The sequence below is a fragment of the Lemur catta genome, chromosome 1, assembly GCF_020740605.2.
Source record: "Lemur catta isolate mLemCat1 chromosome 1, mLemCat1.pri, whole genome shotgun sequence".
Lineage (NCBI taxonomy): Eukaryota > Metazoa > Chordata > Mammalia > Primates > Lemuridae > Lemur > Lemur catta.
In genome coordinates, this window is record NC_059128.1 from 777,505 (window position 1) to 792,899 (window position 15,395).

The 15,395-nt window shown below is 44.3% G+C and overlaps 1 pseudogene across 1 annotated transcript; it reads left to right on the forward strand.

Moving 5' to 3' along the window:
- Positions 1-1,252: 1,252 nt before the first annotated feature.
- On the forward strand, positions 1,253-5,901 carry LOC123643483 (annotated as a pseudogene). The gene is made up of 4 exons (XR_006736809.1): positions 1,253-1,398; positions 1,503-1,819; positions 5,355-5,456; positions 5,561-5,901. The product of XR_006736809.1 is annotated as an immunoglobulin mu heavy chain-like (transcript).
- Positions 5,902-15,395: the final 9,494 nt, after the last annotated feature.

The following is a 15,395-nucleotide window of genomic DNA, read 5'->3' on the forward strand; positions in this document are numbered from 1 at the left end:
CAATGACTGTGTCAGGCACACTGCAGCGTGGCTGGGTCCACAGTCTGTGCTGTGAGTAAAATAGGCAAAAAGCACCTGCTACGTGATTCCACTGTTACAAATTCTAGAGAGTGAAAACTGAAGTAACATAAACTAGCACTTGCCTGGGTAAAGGGAGGGAGAGGGAAGGAGAAAGGAGGAGGAATTTTAGAAGGACAAGTGTAAACATTGAATCCAGGCGAGATGGCTCACCCCTGTAATCCTCGCACTCTGGGAGGCTGAGGCAGGAGGGTCACTCAAGGTGAGGAGTTCGAGACCAGTCTGAGCAAGAGCGAGACCCTGTCTCCACTAAAAAAAAAATAGAAAGAAATTAGCTGGAGAACTAATAAATTATATATCTATATATCTGTATCTATATATCTATATCTATCTATGTATATATATAAATTAGCTGACCGTGGTGGCACATGCCTGTACTCCCAGGTATGGGGGAGGTTGAGGCAGGAGGATCGCTTAAGCCCAGGAGTCTGAGGTTGCTGTGAGCTAGGCTGATGTCATGGCACTCTAACCCGGGCAAGAGAGGAAGACTCTGCCTCCAAAAAAAGAATAAAATGTGTAAATATTGAGTGAAATCAATTTCCTCAATATCTCAGACAGGGTGATGGTGACTTCAATACTTTTAATTTGCACAGTTAAAATATGTTAATGAACCTGTACATCAATTATACATCACTAAATATCAACAATAGATGATTTGTTAGGGAAAGAGTTATGGGCAAATAGGTAAAAATAAGTGAAACATTAAGTACATGAAAATGCTTCTGCAGTGACCCTGTGTGTTAACAGTATTTTGAACATATTATTTAAGTAAAAACAGGAATGCATAAACTTGCTTTCCATACTTATTACAGACTCGAGGGTCCAGAAACCGTCCTAGGCTTGTCCAGCTCTGGTCTGCAGTGAGTTCCAGGGATGAAATTATAGGCCCAGACACTGAGCCTAAATCTTCCCAGATCTGTGCTACCTGACAAACCAGACAACCTCGATACCGATTTCAGACTACGTTTATATCTATAAAATACATGAACACTGACACCTACAGCACATGGTTTATGTGTGTTTGTAAATTGGATAAGTGAAGAGGAGTTAATTCTTTATAAAAGTACAGTCATACAGTTTTTCTCTGTATCCTGCCCTCTCCTCAGCCATCCCACCAAGTGCTTGCTATGTAGCAGGGGGCATGCAAATAGGGCCCTCCCTGTGCTGATGAAAACCAGCCCAGCCCTCACCCTGCAGCTCTGGGACAGGAGCCCCAGCCCCGGCATTCCCAGGTGTCCCCATTCGGTGATCAGCACTGAACACAGACACTCACCATGGAGTCTGGGCTGTGCTGGGTTTTCCTTGTTGCTCTATTACAAGGTAATTCATGGAGAACTAGAGATATTGGGTGTGGGAGTGGATGTGAGTGAGAGAAACAGGGGTGTGTGTGGCAGTTTCTGACCAGGATGTGTCTGTGTTTGCAGGTGTCCAGTGTGCGGTGCAGCTGGTGGAGTCTGGGGGAGGCTTGGTCCAGCCTGGAGGGTCCCTGAGACTCTCCTGTGCAGCCTCCTGATTCACCTTCAGCAGCTACTGGATGAGCTGGGTCCGCCAGGCTCCAGGGAAGGGACTGGAGTGGGTGGGAGAGATTAATGGTAATGGTGGTAGCACAAACTACGCAAACGCCGTAAAGGGCCGATTCACCATCTCCAGAGACAACGCCAAGAACACGCTGTCTCTGCAAATGAACAGTCTGAGAGCCGAGGACACGGCCCTGTACTACTGTGCCAGAGACACAGTGAGGGGACATCAGTGTGAGCCCAGACACAAACCTCCTGCGGGGCAGCGCGGGGCCGCCAGGGGGCGCCCAAGACACAGGAGCAGAGTCAGCCCAGGGCAGGTGCAGGTGGAGGGTGAGGGCTGGTTTCCTCTCGGGGTCGTGGCTTCCTCTCCAGAAAGCGGTTTCCTCTCGGGAATTTCTCTGAATTCACGGTTCTGTGCTTCCCTCTGCAGTCTCCGACTTAGATATGTTTGTGGTAATGAGAGAAAATATTGTCACCTGCACAAAAGACAGACTGTGGCTTCTGGTCACTTTCTCCTCTACCCAAATGGACATTAATTATCAACACTTCTCAATGAGTCAGAAAATCAATAAAAGATTCTTTCCTGGACAGCACGATGCAGCACAGCACACAGAGGGAAACGTCCCTTCCAGCCGGCAAGCAGGATAAAGCGCCTACGGGACGTCAGGGGCAGACGGAGTCAGCGTCCTAAGCAAGAGCAGGAGGACCCCGTGGGGCTCCGTGTCCCAGCACCAGGCTCCCAACATGGATTCTATCTGACAGGATTCCAGGGCAGAGGGACCCACCGACATGTAGTGCAGATGTTGGCTCTGATGGTGTTAGACACCTGCACACACAGGCAGGCACACACACACACACACACACACACACACACACACTGAGTGGACACGGGAAGGGTTAGTCTCTCCACTACTGAGGTGTCTGCAGAGCAGGGCAGGCCCCTCAACACAGTCCCAAGTGGCTTCATAGGGCAGGAAGGGAGACGGGCTCAGGTTTCCACAACAGTTCCCTGGTGGGGCAGGGAGGGTCTGGTGGGGTCTGGGCCTGTGACAGCCATCTGGTGAGAAAGCACCTGTGATTCCTCCCTGGGATTCCCATGAGTGGGGCAAACAGGGAAGACGAAGGATGGGCCTTCAGATATCAGCGGACAGACACCAGCTAGGAGACATTGACTTTATTCCACTCAACAATTATTAAATATTTTTAAATTTTTGTTTGAAAAGCAGGCAAAGGCCATTATGGGTGGAAAACAATGAGGTCTGCCAAAAACTAGAAGACATTTCATTAGTTTGAACAACTCAGAGTACTAATGGGGATGAGCAGGCGGAGGAGTTAGACAGGGTCTTGGTCCAACGTCATGGTGGAAGCTTTTCACTGTACAAGGTCATCAGCTTATCCTGAAGGCCTTGTGTCAGCTGTGGGCTGCAAATTACCAGAATGTTCACAGGTTCTACAGGGATGCTCAGTTTGACTTTCTCTACCACAGCAGCCTTCCAAGTGTCTGGAATTCTGAACTGATGCTGTCATTGTGAAATATGAACCCGATGGATTCCTCCCTGTAATTGCACTGCTGTGTTTCCCTTAAAGTCCTTAATAATACTTGGTCCAGTATGGCTCAAGGCCAGTATTTTCCTGACGTTTCTCCAACATACACTATGTCCTGGTTGAAGGTGATGAGAGACTGCTAAAAAGATGTAGTAAAAGGACCCTGATCTGTGGTGATAGGAGTGTCTATAATGCATGAACTGCTTTCAAAATTCTTTACTCTCACATGCAATAGGGAAAATGCTAGTAGTTGTGGTAAAATCTAAATGTTTGTTCAGTTGCTACCAAGTCATAGGGTAACAACTGATGTGTCCTTGAGGGACTGGACCACAATGCTGTAAGCTAGTGCTCATGGTAGACTGGTGAAGGATTTCAAGAATTGCTTAAAACTGTGATATGCAAATTTCATTATGCTAATTGGATAAACATTTTCAACATTTACAAAATATTTCCAATGAGTGGATGGTGTGTTACGTGAGCAGTGGTGATGCCTCACAAGGTTAGACAGCATCACAGACTAAATTTAGGCTGCTTGTTCTCGGTAATGACCTCCTACAACACTTGTTTAACCCCCATGTTATTTTTTTGCATGATTTCTATTTACTTTAGTTGGATCTCTAGGATTTAGAATTCTATCTAGAAATTCCTTAGTTTTTTGTTCATTTTGATAGGTTTTCCCGAACTTTTGAGAAACTGTTTTGTTTGCAAAATATCCGAAGTTCATGTACTATTTTAAAAACATATGCTTTAAATCCCGGATTTTGGGTAATTGACAAGCACCAAGAAGGGCAACGACTTCTGCCACATGGGGTAATTTTACTTCCAGTTGAGCACAACATTGTAATGGAAACTTTTCCTACATAATATGAATCACTGCTTAATAACATCGTTTTATTACTGAAGTGTGATTGATGAACAAATAATATTGTCTCAAGGGTCTCCATGAGCATCTCATCCAAGGAATATACAGAACTTTTCGCTGGTGCAGACAAAATATCTCTGTGCCCACACTTAGCTTTCAGCCCCGTGTCCTAGCACACAGTGAACCGCATGCCACTGTTCACCTCAGCTGGGGCTCCTGACTAGGAAATCAGGTACTTTTGGTTTTAATGCCTCTAGACCATCATATCTGGCTATTTTAGCAAAAAGTAAAGGCAACATGAAATAACGAAACAATAAGGAAAATCATAACCTAATGAAACAAGGAGCGGGATGTGATTGGCTCCATCGTTGCCGATTTCAAAAGCTCATGCACCCAAGGAGCTTCTTGTCTCAACGTTTCACACTGATATGCAGAAAACGTCCGCTTCATCCCCCAGGCCCCTCTTGTGTGGGTGGTGAGAGTGTTTTCAGGGTCACGCAGACAGGACAAGGGTGGAAGAGAGAGGACACCTTTCTGAACTTTCCCCTGAAGGATCAGCAAGGTCACAACAGAGAATTTCTCCTGCCTCCGTGGCTAGAACTCTGTCACCCGCCCACATGCACACGAATTCCTGCTGGGCATAAATGCTACAATGATGACGCTGACCATTTTATCACATAAAATTACTGGAAACTGACATAAATATTCTCTTTTCTTTTTCTGTTTTTTTCATTTTCTTTGTCCTTTTGGAAAGAGGGTCATGTTATGCCACGTACCTACAGAACAGTGTCATCATCATAGCTCACTTCAACCTCAAAGTAATGGGCACAAGTGATCCCACTGCCTCAGCCACCCAAGTGTCTGGGACTACAGGTGCACCCACAGTGGTTGGGTGAAATATATATAATATATATATATATATGACATTGTCTCACTGCGCTGCCAGCCAGGCTGGCCTCAAACTCTCTGCGTGAAGTGACACTCCTACTGTGGCCTCCCAAAGTGATGGGTTACAGGCATGGGTCACAGCACATGACCGTATTCAATAACTAACCTTTCTTAACCTAAAATTAATTAGTTTTCGATCATTACCTGAACTTTCACTGAAACATTCCTACTGTGATTGAGTTTCATTTCCATTTCCAATGTTCAAAACTGGGCCTCCATGAGAGTCTAGTGCATAAAAACACATCCCCGCAAGACACTCACCACTTCTCTGTGCCCTGCCCTCCCTCAGCTGTCCCAACAAGAGCTTGCTATATAGCAGGGGACATGCAAATAGGGCCCTCCCTCTGCTGATGAAAACCAGCCCAGCCCTCACCCTGCAGCTCTGGGACAGGAGCCCCAGCCCCGGCATTCCCAGGTGTCCCCATTCGGTGATCAACATTGAACACAGACACTCACCATGGAGTCTGGGCTGCGCTGGGTTTTCCTTGTTGCTCTGTTACAAGGTAATTCATGGAGAACTAGAGATATTGGGTGTGTGAGTGGATGTGAGTGAGAGAAACAGGGGTGTGTGTGGCAGTTTCTGACCACGATGTGTCTGTGTTTGCAGGTGTCCAGTGTGAGGTGCACCTGGTGGAGTCTGGCGGAGGCTTGGTCCAGCCTGGGGGGTCCCTGAGACTCTCCTGTGCAGCCTCCGGATTCACCTTCAGCAGCTATGACATGAGCTGGGTCCGCCAGGCTCCAGGGAAGGGGGTGGAGTGGGTCTCATACATTAGTAGTGGTGGTAGCAGCACAAGCTACGCAGACGCCGTGAAGGGCCGATTCACCATCTCCAGAGACAACGCCAAGAACACGCTGTCTCTGCAAATGAACAGTGTGAGAGCCGAGGACACGGCCCTGTACTACTGTGCGAGAGACACAGTGAGGGGACATCAGTGTGAGCCCAGACACAAACCTCCTGCGGGGCAGCGCGGGGCCGCCAGGGGGCGCCCAAGACACAGGAGCAGAGTCAGCCCAGGGCAGGTGCAGGTGGAGGGTGAGGGCTGGTTTCCTCTCGGGGTCGTGGCTTCCTCTCCATAAAGCGGTTTCCTCTGGGGAACTTCTCTGAATTCACGATTCTGTGCTTCCCTCTGCAGTCTCTGAGTTAGATATGTTTGTGGTAATGAGAGAAAATATTCTCACCTGCTCAAAAGGCAGAGGTTGGGTTCTAGTCACTTTCTCCTGTCCCCAAATGTGCATTAATTATCAATCCTTCTGAATACGTCTAAGGGACCTCGAGGCAAACGGAGTCAGCGTCCTAAGCAAGAGCAGGAGGACCCCGTGGGGCTCCGTGTCCCAGCACCAGGCTCCCAACATGGATTCTATCTGACAGGATTCGAGGGCAGAGGGACCCGCCGACATTTAGTGCAGATGTTGGCTCTGATGGTGTTAGACACCTGCACACACAGGCAGGCACAGACACACACACACACACACACACACGCTGAGGGGACACGGGAAGGGTTAGTCTCTCCACTACTGAGGTGTCTGCAGAGCAGGGCAGGCCCCTCAACACAGTCCCAAGTGGCTTCCTAGGGCAGGAAGGGAGACGGCTCAGGTTTCCACAACAGTTCCCTGGTGGGGCAGGGAGGGTCTGGTGGGGTCTGGGCCTGTGACAGCCATCTGGTGAGAAAGCACCTGTGATTCCTCCCTGGGATTCCCATGAGTGGGGCAAACAGGGAAGACGAAGGATGGGCCTTCAGATGTCAGCGGACAGACACCAGCTAGGAGAATCTGACTTCTTATTCCACTCAACAACTATTAAATATTTAAAATTTTTTTGAAAACCAGGCAAAGGTCATTATGAGTGGAATACAATGAGGTCAGCAGGAAAAAAGAAGACATTTCATTATTATGAACTGATCATAGTACTAATGAGGATGAGTAGGAGGAGGAGTTAGACAGGGTCTTGGTCCAATGTCATGGCTGGAACCTTTTTATTGTCCAAGATCATCAGCTTATTCTGAAGGCCGTGGGTCAGCTCTGGGCTTCAAAATACCAGAATGTTCACAGGTTCTACAGGGATGCTCAGTTTCACATTCTCTACCACAGTAGACTGCCAAGTGTCTAGAATTCTGAACTGATGCTGTCATTGTGAAATATGAACCCGAGGGTTTCGTCCCTGGAATTGCACTGCTGTGTTTCCCTTAAAGTCCTTAATAATATTTGTTCCAGTATGACTCAAGACCAGTATTTTCCTGATGTTTCCCGGACACACCCTATGTCCTGGCAGAACATGATGAGAGACTGCTAAAAAGATGGAGTAAAAGGACCCTGAATGTGTGGTGATAGGAGTGTCTATAATGCATGAACTGCTTTCAAAATTCTTTACTCTCACATGCAATAGGGAAAATGCTAGTAGTTGTGGTAAAATCTAAATGTTTGTTAAGTTGCTACCAAGTCATAGGGTAACAACTGATGTGTCCTTGAGGGACTGGACCACAATGCTGTAAGCAAGTGCTCATGGTAGAATGGCTAAGGAGTTCAAGAATTGCTTGAAACTGTGACATTCAAATTTCATAATGTTAATTGAATAAACATTTTCAAAATATTTCCAAAGAGTTGACAGTGTGTTACGTGAACAGTGGTGATCCCTCACAAGCTTAGATGCCATCACAAACTTGGTTTAGTCTGCTTGTTCTGGGTAATGACATCCTACAACACTTGTTTAACCACTATGCTGTTTTGTTGCATGATTCCTGTTTACTTTAGTTGGGTCTCTAGGATTTAGAAGTCTATCTAGAAGTTCCTTAGGTTTTTGTTCATTTTGATAGGTTTTCCAGAACTTTTGAGAAACCCTTTTGTTTGCAAAATATCCCAAGTTCATGTACTACTCTAAAAGCATACCAATTCAATCCAAGTTTTTTTGCTAATTGACAAGCACTACAAAGGGCAATGACTTCTCCCACATGGGCTGATTTTACCTCCAGTTGAGCACAACATGGTAATGGAAACTTTGCTTCCATGATATGAAACTCTGTTTAATAACTTCTAGTTTTATTACTGAAGTGTGATTGATCAACAAATAATATAGTCTCAAGGGTCTCCATGAGCATCTCATCCAGGGAATACACAGAACTTTTCGCTGATGCAGACAAAATAGCTCTGTGCGCACTCTTAGCTTTCAGCCCCGTGTCCTAGCACACAGTGAACCGCACACCACTGTTCACCTCAGCTGGGGCTCCTGACTAGGAAATCAGGTACTTTTGGTTTTAATGCCTCTAGACCATCATATCTGGCTATTTTAGCAAAAAGTAAAGGCAACATGAAATAACGAAACAATGAGGAAAATCATAACCTAATGAAACAAGAAGCCGGGGTGTGAGTGGCTCCATCTTTGCCAACTTCAAAAGCTCATGCTCCCAAGGAGCTTCTTGTCTCAACGTTTCACACTGATATGCAGAAAACGTCCACTTCATCCCCCAGGCCCCTCTTGTGTGGATGGTGAGAGTGTTTTCAGGGTCACACATATAGGACAAGGGTGGAAGAGAGAGGACACCTTTCTGAACTTTCCCCTGAAGGATCAGCAAGGTCACAACAGAGACTCTCTTCTGCCTCCGTGACTAGAACTCTGTCACCCGCCCACATGCACACGGATTCCTGATGGGCATAAATGCTACAATGATGACGCTGACCATTTTATCACATAAAATTACCGGAAACTGACATAAATATTCTCTTTTCCTTTTTCTGTTTTTTTCTTCTTCTTTGTTCTTTTAGAAAGAGGGTCATGTTCTGCCACCTAGGCTACAGAACAGCGTCATCATCATAGCTCACTGCAATCTCAAAGTAATGGGCACAAGTGATCCCACTGCCTCAGCCACCCAAGAATCTGGAACTACAGATGCACCCACAGTGGCCGGGTGAGACATATATATATTACATCATCTCACTGGGCTGCCAGCCAGGCTGGCCTCAAACTCTCAGCCTCAAGTGACCCTCCTACTGTGGCCTCCCAAAGTGATGGGTTTACAGACATGGGTCACAGCACATGATCAGCATATTCAATGACTAACTTTCCTTAACCTAAAGTTAATTACTTTTCCATCATTACCTGAACTTTCACTGAAACATTCCTACTGTGATTGAGTTTCATTTCCATTTCCAATGTTCAAAACTGGGCCTCCATGAGAGTCTAGTGCATAAAAACACGTCCCCGCAAGACACTCACCACTTCTCTGTGCCCTGCCCTCCCTCAGCTGTCCCAACAAGAGCTTGCTATATAGCAGGGGACATGCAAATAGGGCCCTCCCTCTGCTGATGAAAACCAGCCCAGCCCTCACCCTGCAGCTCTGGGACAGGAGCCCCAGCCCCGGCATTCCCAGGTGTCCCCATTCGGTGATCAGCACTGAGCACAGACACTCACCATGGAGTCTGGGCTGCGCTGGGTTTTCCTTGTTGCTCTGTTACAAGGTAATTCATGGAGAACTAGAGATACTGGGTGTGTGAGTGGATGTGAGTGAGAGAAACAGGGGTCTGTGTGGCAGTTTCTGACCAGGATGTGTCTGTGTTTGCAGGTGTCCAGTGTGAGGTGCAGCTGGTGGAGTCTGGGGGAGGCTTGGTCCAGCCTGGAGGGTCCCTGAGACTCTCCTGTGCAGCCTCCGGATTCACCTTCAGTGACTACGATATGGACTGGGTCCGCCAGGCTCTAGGGAAGGGGCTGGAGTGGGTGGCAGGCATTGATAGTGATGGTGGCACATACTACGCAGACGCCGTGAAGGGCCGATTCACCATCTCCAGAGACAACGGCAAGAACACGCTGTCTCTGCAAATGAACAGTCTGAGAGCCGAGGACACGGCCCTGTACTACTGTGCGAGAGACACAGTGAGGGGACATCAGTGTGAGCCCAGACACAAACCTCCTGCGGGGACAGCGCGGGGCCGCCAGGGGGCGCCCAAGACACAGGAGCAGAGTCAGCCCAGAGGACAATAATGGTTCATTTCCTGTCAGAGTTTGTGGCCTCTTCTCTAGAAATTTTATCCTGGGACTTATCTTCTTTCGTGCCTGTGTGCTCGTCCCTGTAGTGTCTGAATTAGAAGCGTCTTGTAGTAAATGAACACATTGTCACCTGCACACAAGGCAGAACGTCACTCAGGTGGGCAGAAGTGACCCTGCGGTTGTCACAGGGGTCAGAGGCCTGAGGGAGCCCAGGGGAAGCTGCTGCGCATTTTCCAACCAGACTCAGCAGAGACCTCAGTGGGACTCCCTGAGTGGGACAGTCTTTGGGATTCAGATTGGGACATGCAGGGACCTGGGCAGGGTCAGCGTCTCGTAAAACCTAACGGTTTCGAATTTTACTCTACTCATTTAAAACTCTACATTCCTGATGCAGATACATTCCACTGTATCTGTTTGTGCAAGTCCGTTTTTTTCCTCCCTAGGTTCCATTTTCACATCTTCGTCTTCTCCTTCTTCCCCCTAGAAAATGGAGGGTGTGGTCTCCGTGTCTAAATCCCGGGGCTCAGGCCCTTTACCTGCAGCTCAGGTGTGGCCCAGGCTGTGGCTCCTGTGGGACCTGGGAAAGATTGATGGGACTGTGTCACCCACGACTGCTGGGACCCTCCTGCTGTCACCTGGGCCTGGACTCACGTTGCAAATGCAAGTGGCCATGAGTAGCTGAGAATGAGAGTGATTGGTCAGAGTGGGATGTGTCCACTGAGACTCTCACAGAGTCACCTTCAACACCTGTGGCATCGGGGGGACCTGCAGGTGGAAACCTCAGTGTGCTGAGAGCTCTGCGGTGGCATCCAGGTCCTTGTGAGTGGTGTCCTTGTGACTCCACATGATGACACAGCACTCTGCAGTCGACCCCTCCTGTGTGAAGTGCCTGCCCCAGATGGTCCTTTGTCCAGGAGCCTCCTCATCCTCCCCCCTCTGCTCCTCCTGACTGCCCTCTCCTGTGTCCCCCTCCTTCCTGTGGAGAGCAAACTCCTCCCCTGGTTTTACTCTCACACCCACCGTCATCAAGAGGGAACCAGGGTCATGTAACAAACAAGGATTTGTGTCTAAGCCACGTGGGATTCAGAAAAGATTTCTTCCAAAACATAGTGTTTCATCATGAGAGAGTCTTGTGGAAAATGTGGTGCACCACCCATCTTATGAAGAGATTTCCATGCCTGAGTAATTTCCGTGTCTACTTGGAGACACAGATGCATCTTCATTTCAAGCAGTAGAACATTAAGTGCATGAGAGACTTTCCAGTATTCTGTGGGCCCTGCCGATGAGACGGCTACAGAATCAGACAGTACAGATCCTTTTAATCACCAGATTCCAGAGTGCTAATGCTTGTGTCGCTCAGGGAGTGGCCAGAATGCCATCAGCGCTTGTGGAGTATCTTTCGATATGGAATACCAAGAATTTCTGAAAAATTTACTTATTTTTTATTTCAACATATTATGGAGCTTGTTTTTGTTTACATGTATCAATTTTGTTATGCTTGAGCCAGGGTTATAAGTGTGACCATCACCCAGATAGTGTTTATCGTACACATAGGGTAGGATTTCATGCATCCCCTCTGCTTCTCTCCCCGCTGTTTGATTTCCAGTGAGTTTTACTTCCCTCTGTGCACACGTGTGCTTATCAGTTAGTTCCAATTTAATAGTGAGTATTTGTGATATTTGTGTTTCCAGTCTTTAGATACTTCATGTAGGATAATGGTCTCCAGTTCCATCCAAATTGATGGAAAGACCTTCATTCATCCTTCTTCATGGCTGAGTAGTACTCCATAGTATACGTATACCACATTTTGTTAATCCCCTCATGAATTGATGGGCACTTGGGTTGTTTCCATATCTTTGCAATTGTGAATTGTGCTGCAATAAACATTCAAGTTCAGGTGTCTTTTTGATAAAATGACCTCTTTTCCTTTGGGGATATACCCAGTAGTGGGATTGCTGGATCAAATGGTAGGTCTAATTTAGTTCTTTGAGGAATCTCCATACTATTTTCCATAGAGGTTGTATTAATTTGAAGTCCCACCAACAGTGTACAGACACTCCTTAATCTCTGCACCAACACCACCATTTGTTCTTTTTGGACTTTTAATGAAAGCTATTTAAACTGGGGTAAAGTGATATCTCATTGTGGTTTTAATTTGCATTTCATTGGTAATTAGTAACATTGAGTATTTTTTCAGGTTTATTGGACATTTTTCTATTTTCTTTTGCAAAGCTTATATTCATGTCTTTTGCCCACTTTTTAAATGGGGTTATTTGTCTTTGCTGACTTGCTTGAGTTTTCTGTAGATTCCAGTTATTTGTACTTTGTTGCATGTATAGCTTGCAAATGTTTTCTCCCATACTGTAGGTTGCTATTTATTTGCTCTGTTGATTATTTCCCTAGCTCTGCAGAAGCTTTTTTAATTTAATCAAGTCCTATTTATTTATTTATTTATTTATTTTTGTTGTTGCTGTACTTGCTGTTGGGGTCTTCTTCACAAATTCTTTGCCTAGGCTGATATCTATAAGAGTTTTTCCAACATTTTCTTCTAGAATTCTTATGGTTTTATGCCTTACATTTAGGTCTTTTATGTACCTTGAATTAATTTTTGTGACTAGTGAGAGATATACATCCTGTTTCATTTTTCTGCATGTGGCTATCCAATTTTCCCAGCACCATTTATTGAATAGGGATTCTTTTTCCCAGTGTATATTGTTGTCTGCTTTGTCAAAGATCAGTTGACTGTATGTACATAGTTTTATATCTGGGTTCCCTGTTTTGTTCCATTGGTCTATGTCTCTATTTTTGTGCCAATGCCGTCTTGTTTTTGTTACTGTAGCCTTGTAGTATAATTTGAAGTCTGGTAAGGTGACGTCTCCAGATTTGTTCTTTTTTGTTAAAGATTGCTTTGTCTATTCAGGCTCTTTAAGTGGTACCAAATGAAGCATAGAATTATTGTTTTTAGATCTATGAATTATGATGTTGGTATTTTAATGGGGATTGCATTTACTCTGTAAATCACTTTGGGTACTTTGAACATGTTAACAAAGTTGATTTTACCAATCCAAGAGCATGATATGTTTTTACATTTGTTTGTATCATCTGCAATTTCTTTGCTCAGTGTTTCATAGTTCTGTTTGTAGAGATCATTCACCTCCTCGGTCAAGTATATTTCTAGGTATTTTATTTCCTTTGTGGCTATTGTTAATGGTATTAAGTATTTGGTTTGACTGTAAGCTTGACTGTTATTGGTGTACTGATATTGGAATACTACTGGTTTGTGTATATTGATTTTGTAACTGTAGACTTTGCTGAATTAATTTATCAATTGTAGGAGGAGTCTCTTGGTGAAGTCTTTAGGGTTTTCTAGATATAAGATCATATTATCACAAAAAGTGATATTTTGACCTTCTTTTTCCTGATTTGAAAACCTTTTATTTTGTTCTCTTGCCTGATTGCTCTGGTTAGTTCTTCCAGCACTATGTGGAATAGAAGTGGTGACCATGGGAATCCTTGCATTTTTCCAGTTCTTAGTGAAATGTTTTCAACTTTTTCCCATTGAGTATAATGCTGGCTGTGGGTTTGTGATATATGGCTTTTATAATCTTGATATGTTCCTTCTATGCCTAGTTTTTTGGTGGTTTTTAATTGTAAAAGGGTGCTGAATTTTTTTAATGGACATGATCATAGGATCATTTATTTTGCTTCTGTTTATGTGGTGAATAACATTTCTTGGTTTACATATTTTGAAACATCCTTGTATCCCTTGGATGAAGCCCACTTGGTCATGGTGAATTTTTTTTTTTTTTTTGGATATGCTGTTGAATTCAGTTCGCAAGCATTTTATTGAGGATTTTTGAATCTATATTCATAACGGATATTGGTATGTAGTTTTTGGTTACTATATCTGTGTCTTTTCCTAGATTTTGTATTAAGGTGATGCTGGGTTTGCAGAATGAATTGGGGGAACGATTCCCTCCTTCTAGACGTTATGGAGTAATTTCTGCAGAATGTGTATCAACTCTTCTTCATAGGAGGTAAAATTTAGTTGTGAATCCATCTGGCTGGGGATTTTTTGTTGTTGTTGTTGTTGGAAATATTTTATTGCACCTTCAATGTCTTTGTTCATTGTTGGTCTGTTCAAATTCTATTTCATCCTGTTTGAGTCTTGGAAGGTTGTGTGTTTCTAGAAATTTTTCCATTTCCTGTATGTTTTTTAGTATATGTGCATAGAGATTATCATAGTATTCACAGATGATATCTTTTATTTCTATGGTATCAGCTGTAATAGCTCCTTTTTCATTTCTGATGGAGTTTATTTGAGTCCTCTCTCTTCTATTCCTGGTTAACTGACCAAAAATATATGAATTTTGTGTGTTTTTTCGAAGAATCAAATTTTTGTTTCATTGGTCTTCTGTATAACTTTCTTGTTTTCAATTTTATTAAGTTCTGATCTGACCATAGATATTTCTTTTCTTCTGCTGCATTTGGCTTTGGTTTGCTCTTCCTTATCTACTTCCTTGAGGTGTGTCATCAGATTGTTCATTTGTGATCTTTCTGCCTTTTGATGTAGGTATTTAAGGCTATATCATTCCCCTTAGGAATGCTTTTGCTATATCCAATAGTTTTTGAAAGCTTATGTATTTTTTTACTTCAGAATATTACAGGATTGCGAACGCTTTGGCTACTACATATATTGCCTTTGCATTGCCCAAGCCAGACATCATACAAAGTACCCATTAGGTGTGAATTTACAATTCTCCTCCCCACTCACACCTGCCCACCATCCTAAGAATGTTACTTCCATATGTGCACATAAGTGTTGGTCAATAAGGATCAATTTAATGGTTAGTACATGTGGTGCTTGTTTTTTCCATTCTTGTGATACTTTACTTAGAAGAATGGGTTCCAGTTCTATCCAGGATAGTACAAAGGGTATTAATTCATATTTTTTATGGCTGAGAAGTACTCCATGATATACATATGCAAAATTTTATTAATCCATTCATGTATTGATGGACACGTGGGTATTTTCCAAGTCTTTGCAATTGTAAGTTGTGCTGCTATGAACATCTGAGTCCCAAATGTCTTTTTTATGAAGTGTCTTTTTTTCCTTTCAGTAAATACCCAGTAGTGGAATTGATGGCTCAAATGGTAGTTCTCCTTTTAGTTCTCTGAGGTATCTCCATGTTTGCATAAAGGTTGTACTAGTTTGCAGTCCCACAAGCAGTGTAAGAGTATTCCCAATTCTCCACATCCACACCAACATTTGATGTTTTGGGACTTTTTGATAAAAGCCATTGTCACTGGAGTTAAGTGATATCCCATTGTGGTTTTGATTTGCATTTCCCCGATGATTAGAGATGTTGAGCATTTTTTCATATGTTTGTTGGCCGTTATGCTGCCTTCTTTTGAAAAGTTTCTATGCATGTACTTTGCCTTCTAGAATTCTTATAGTTTCAAGGCT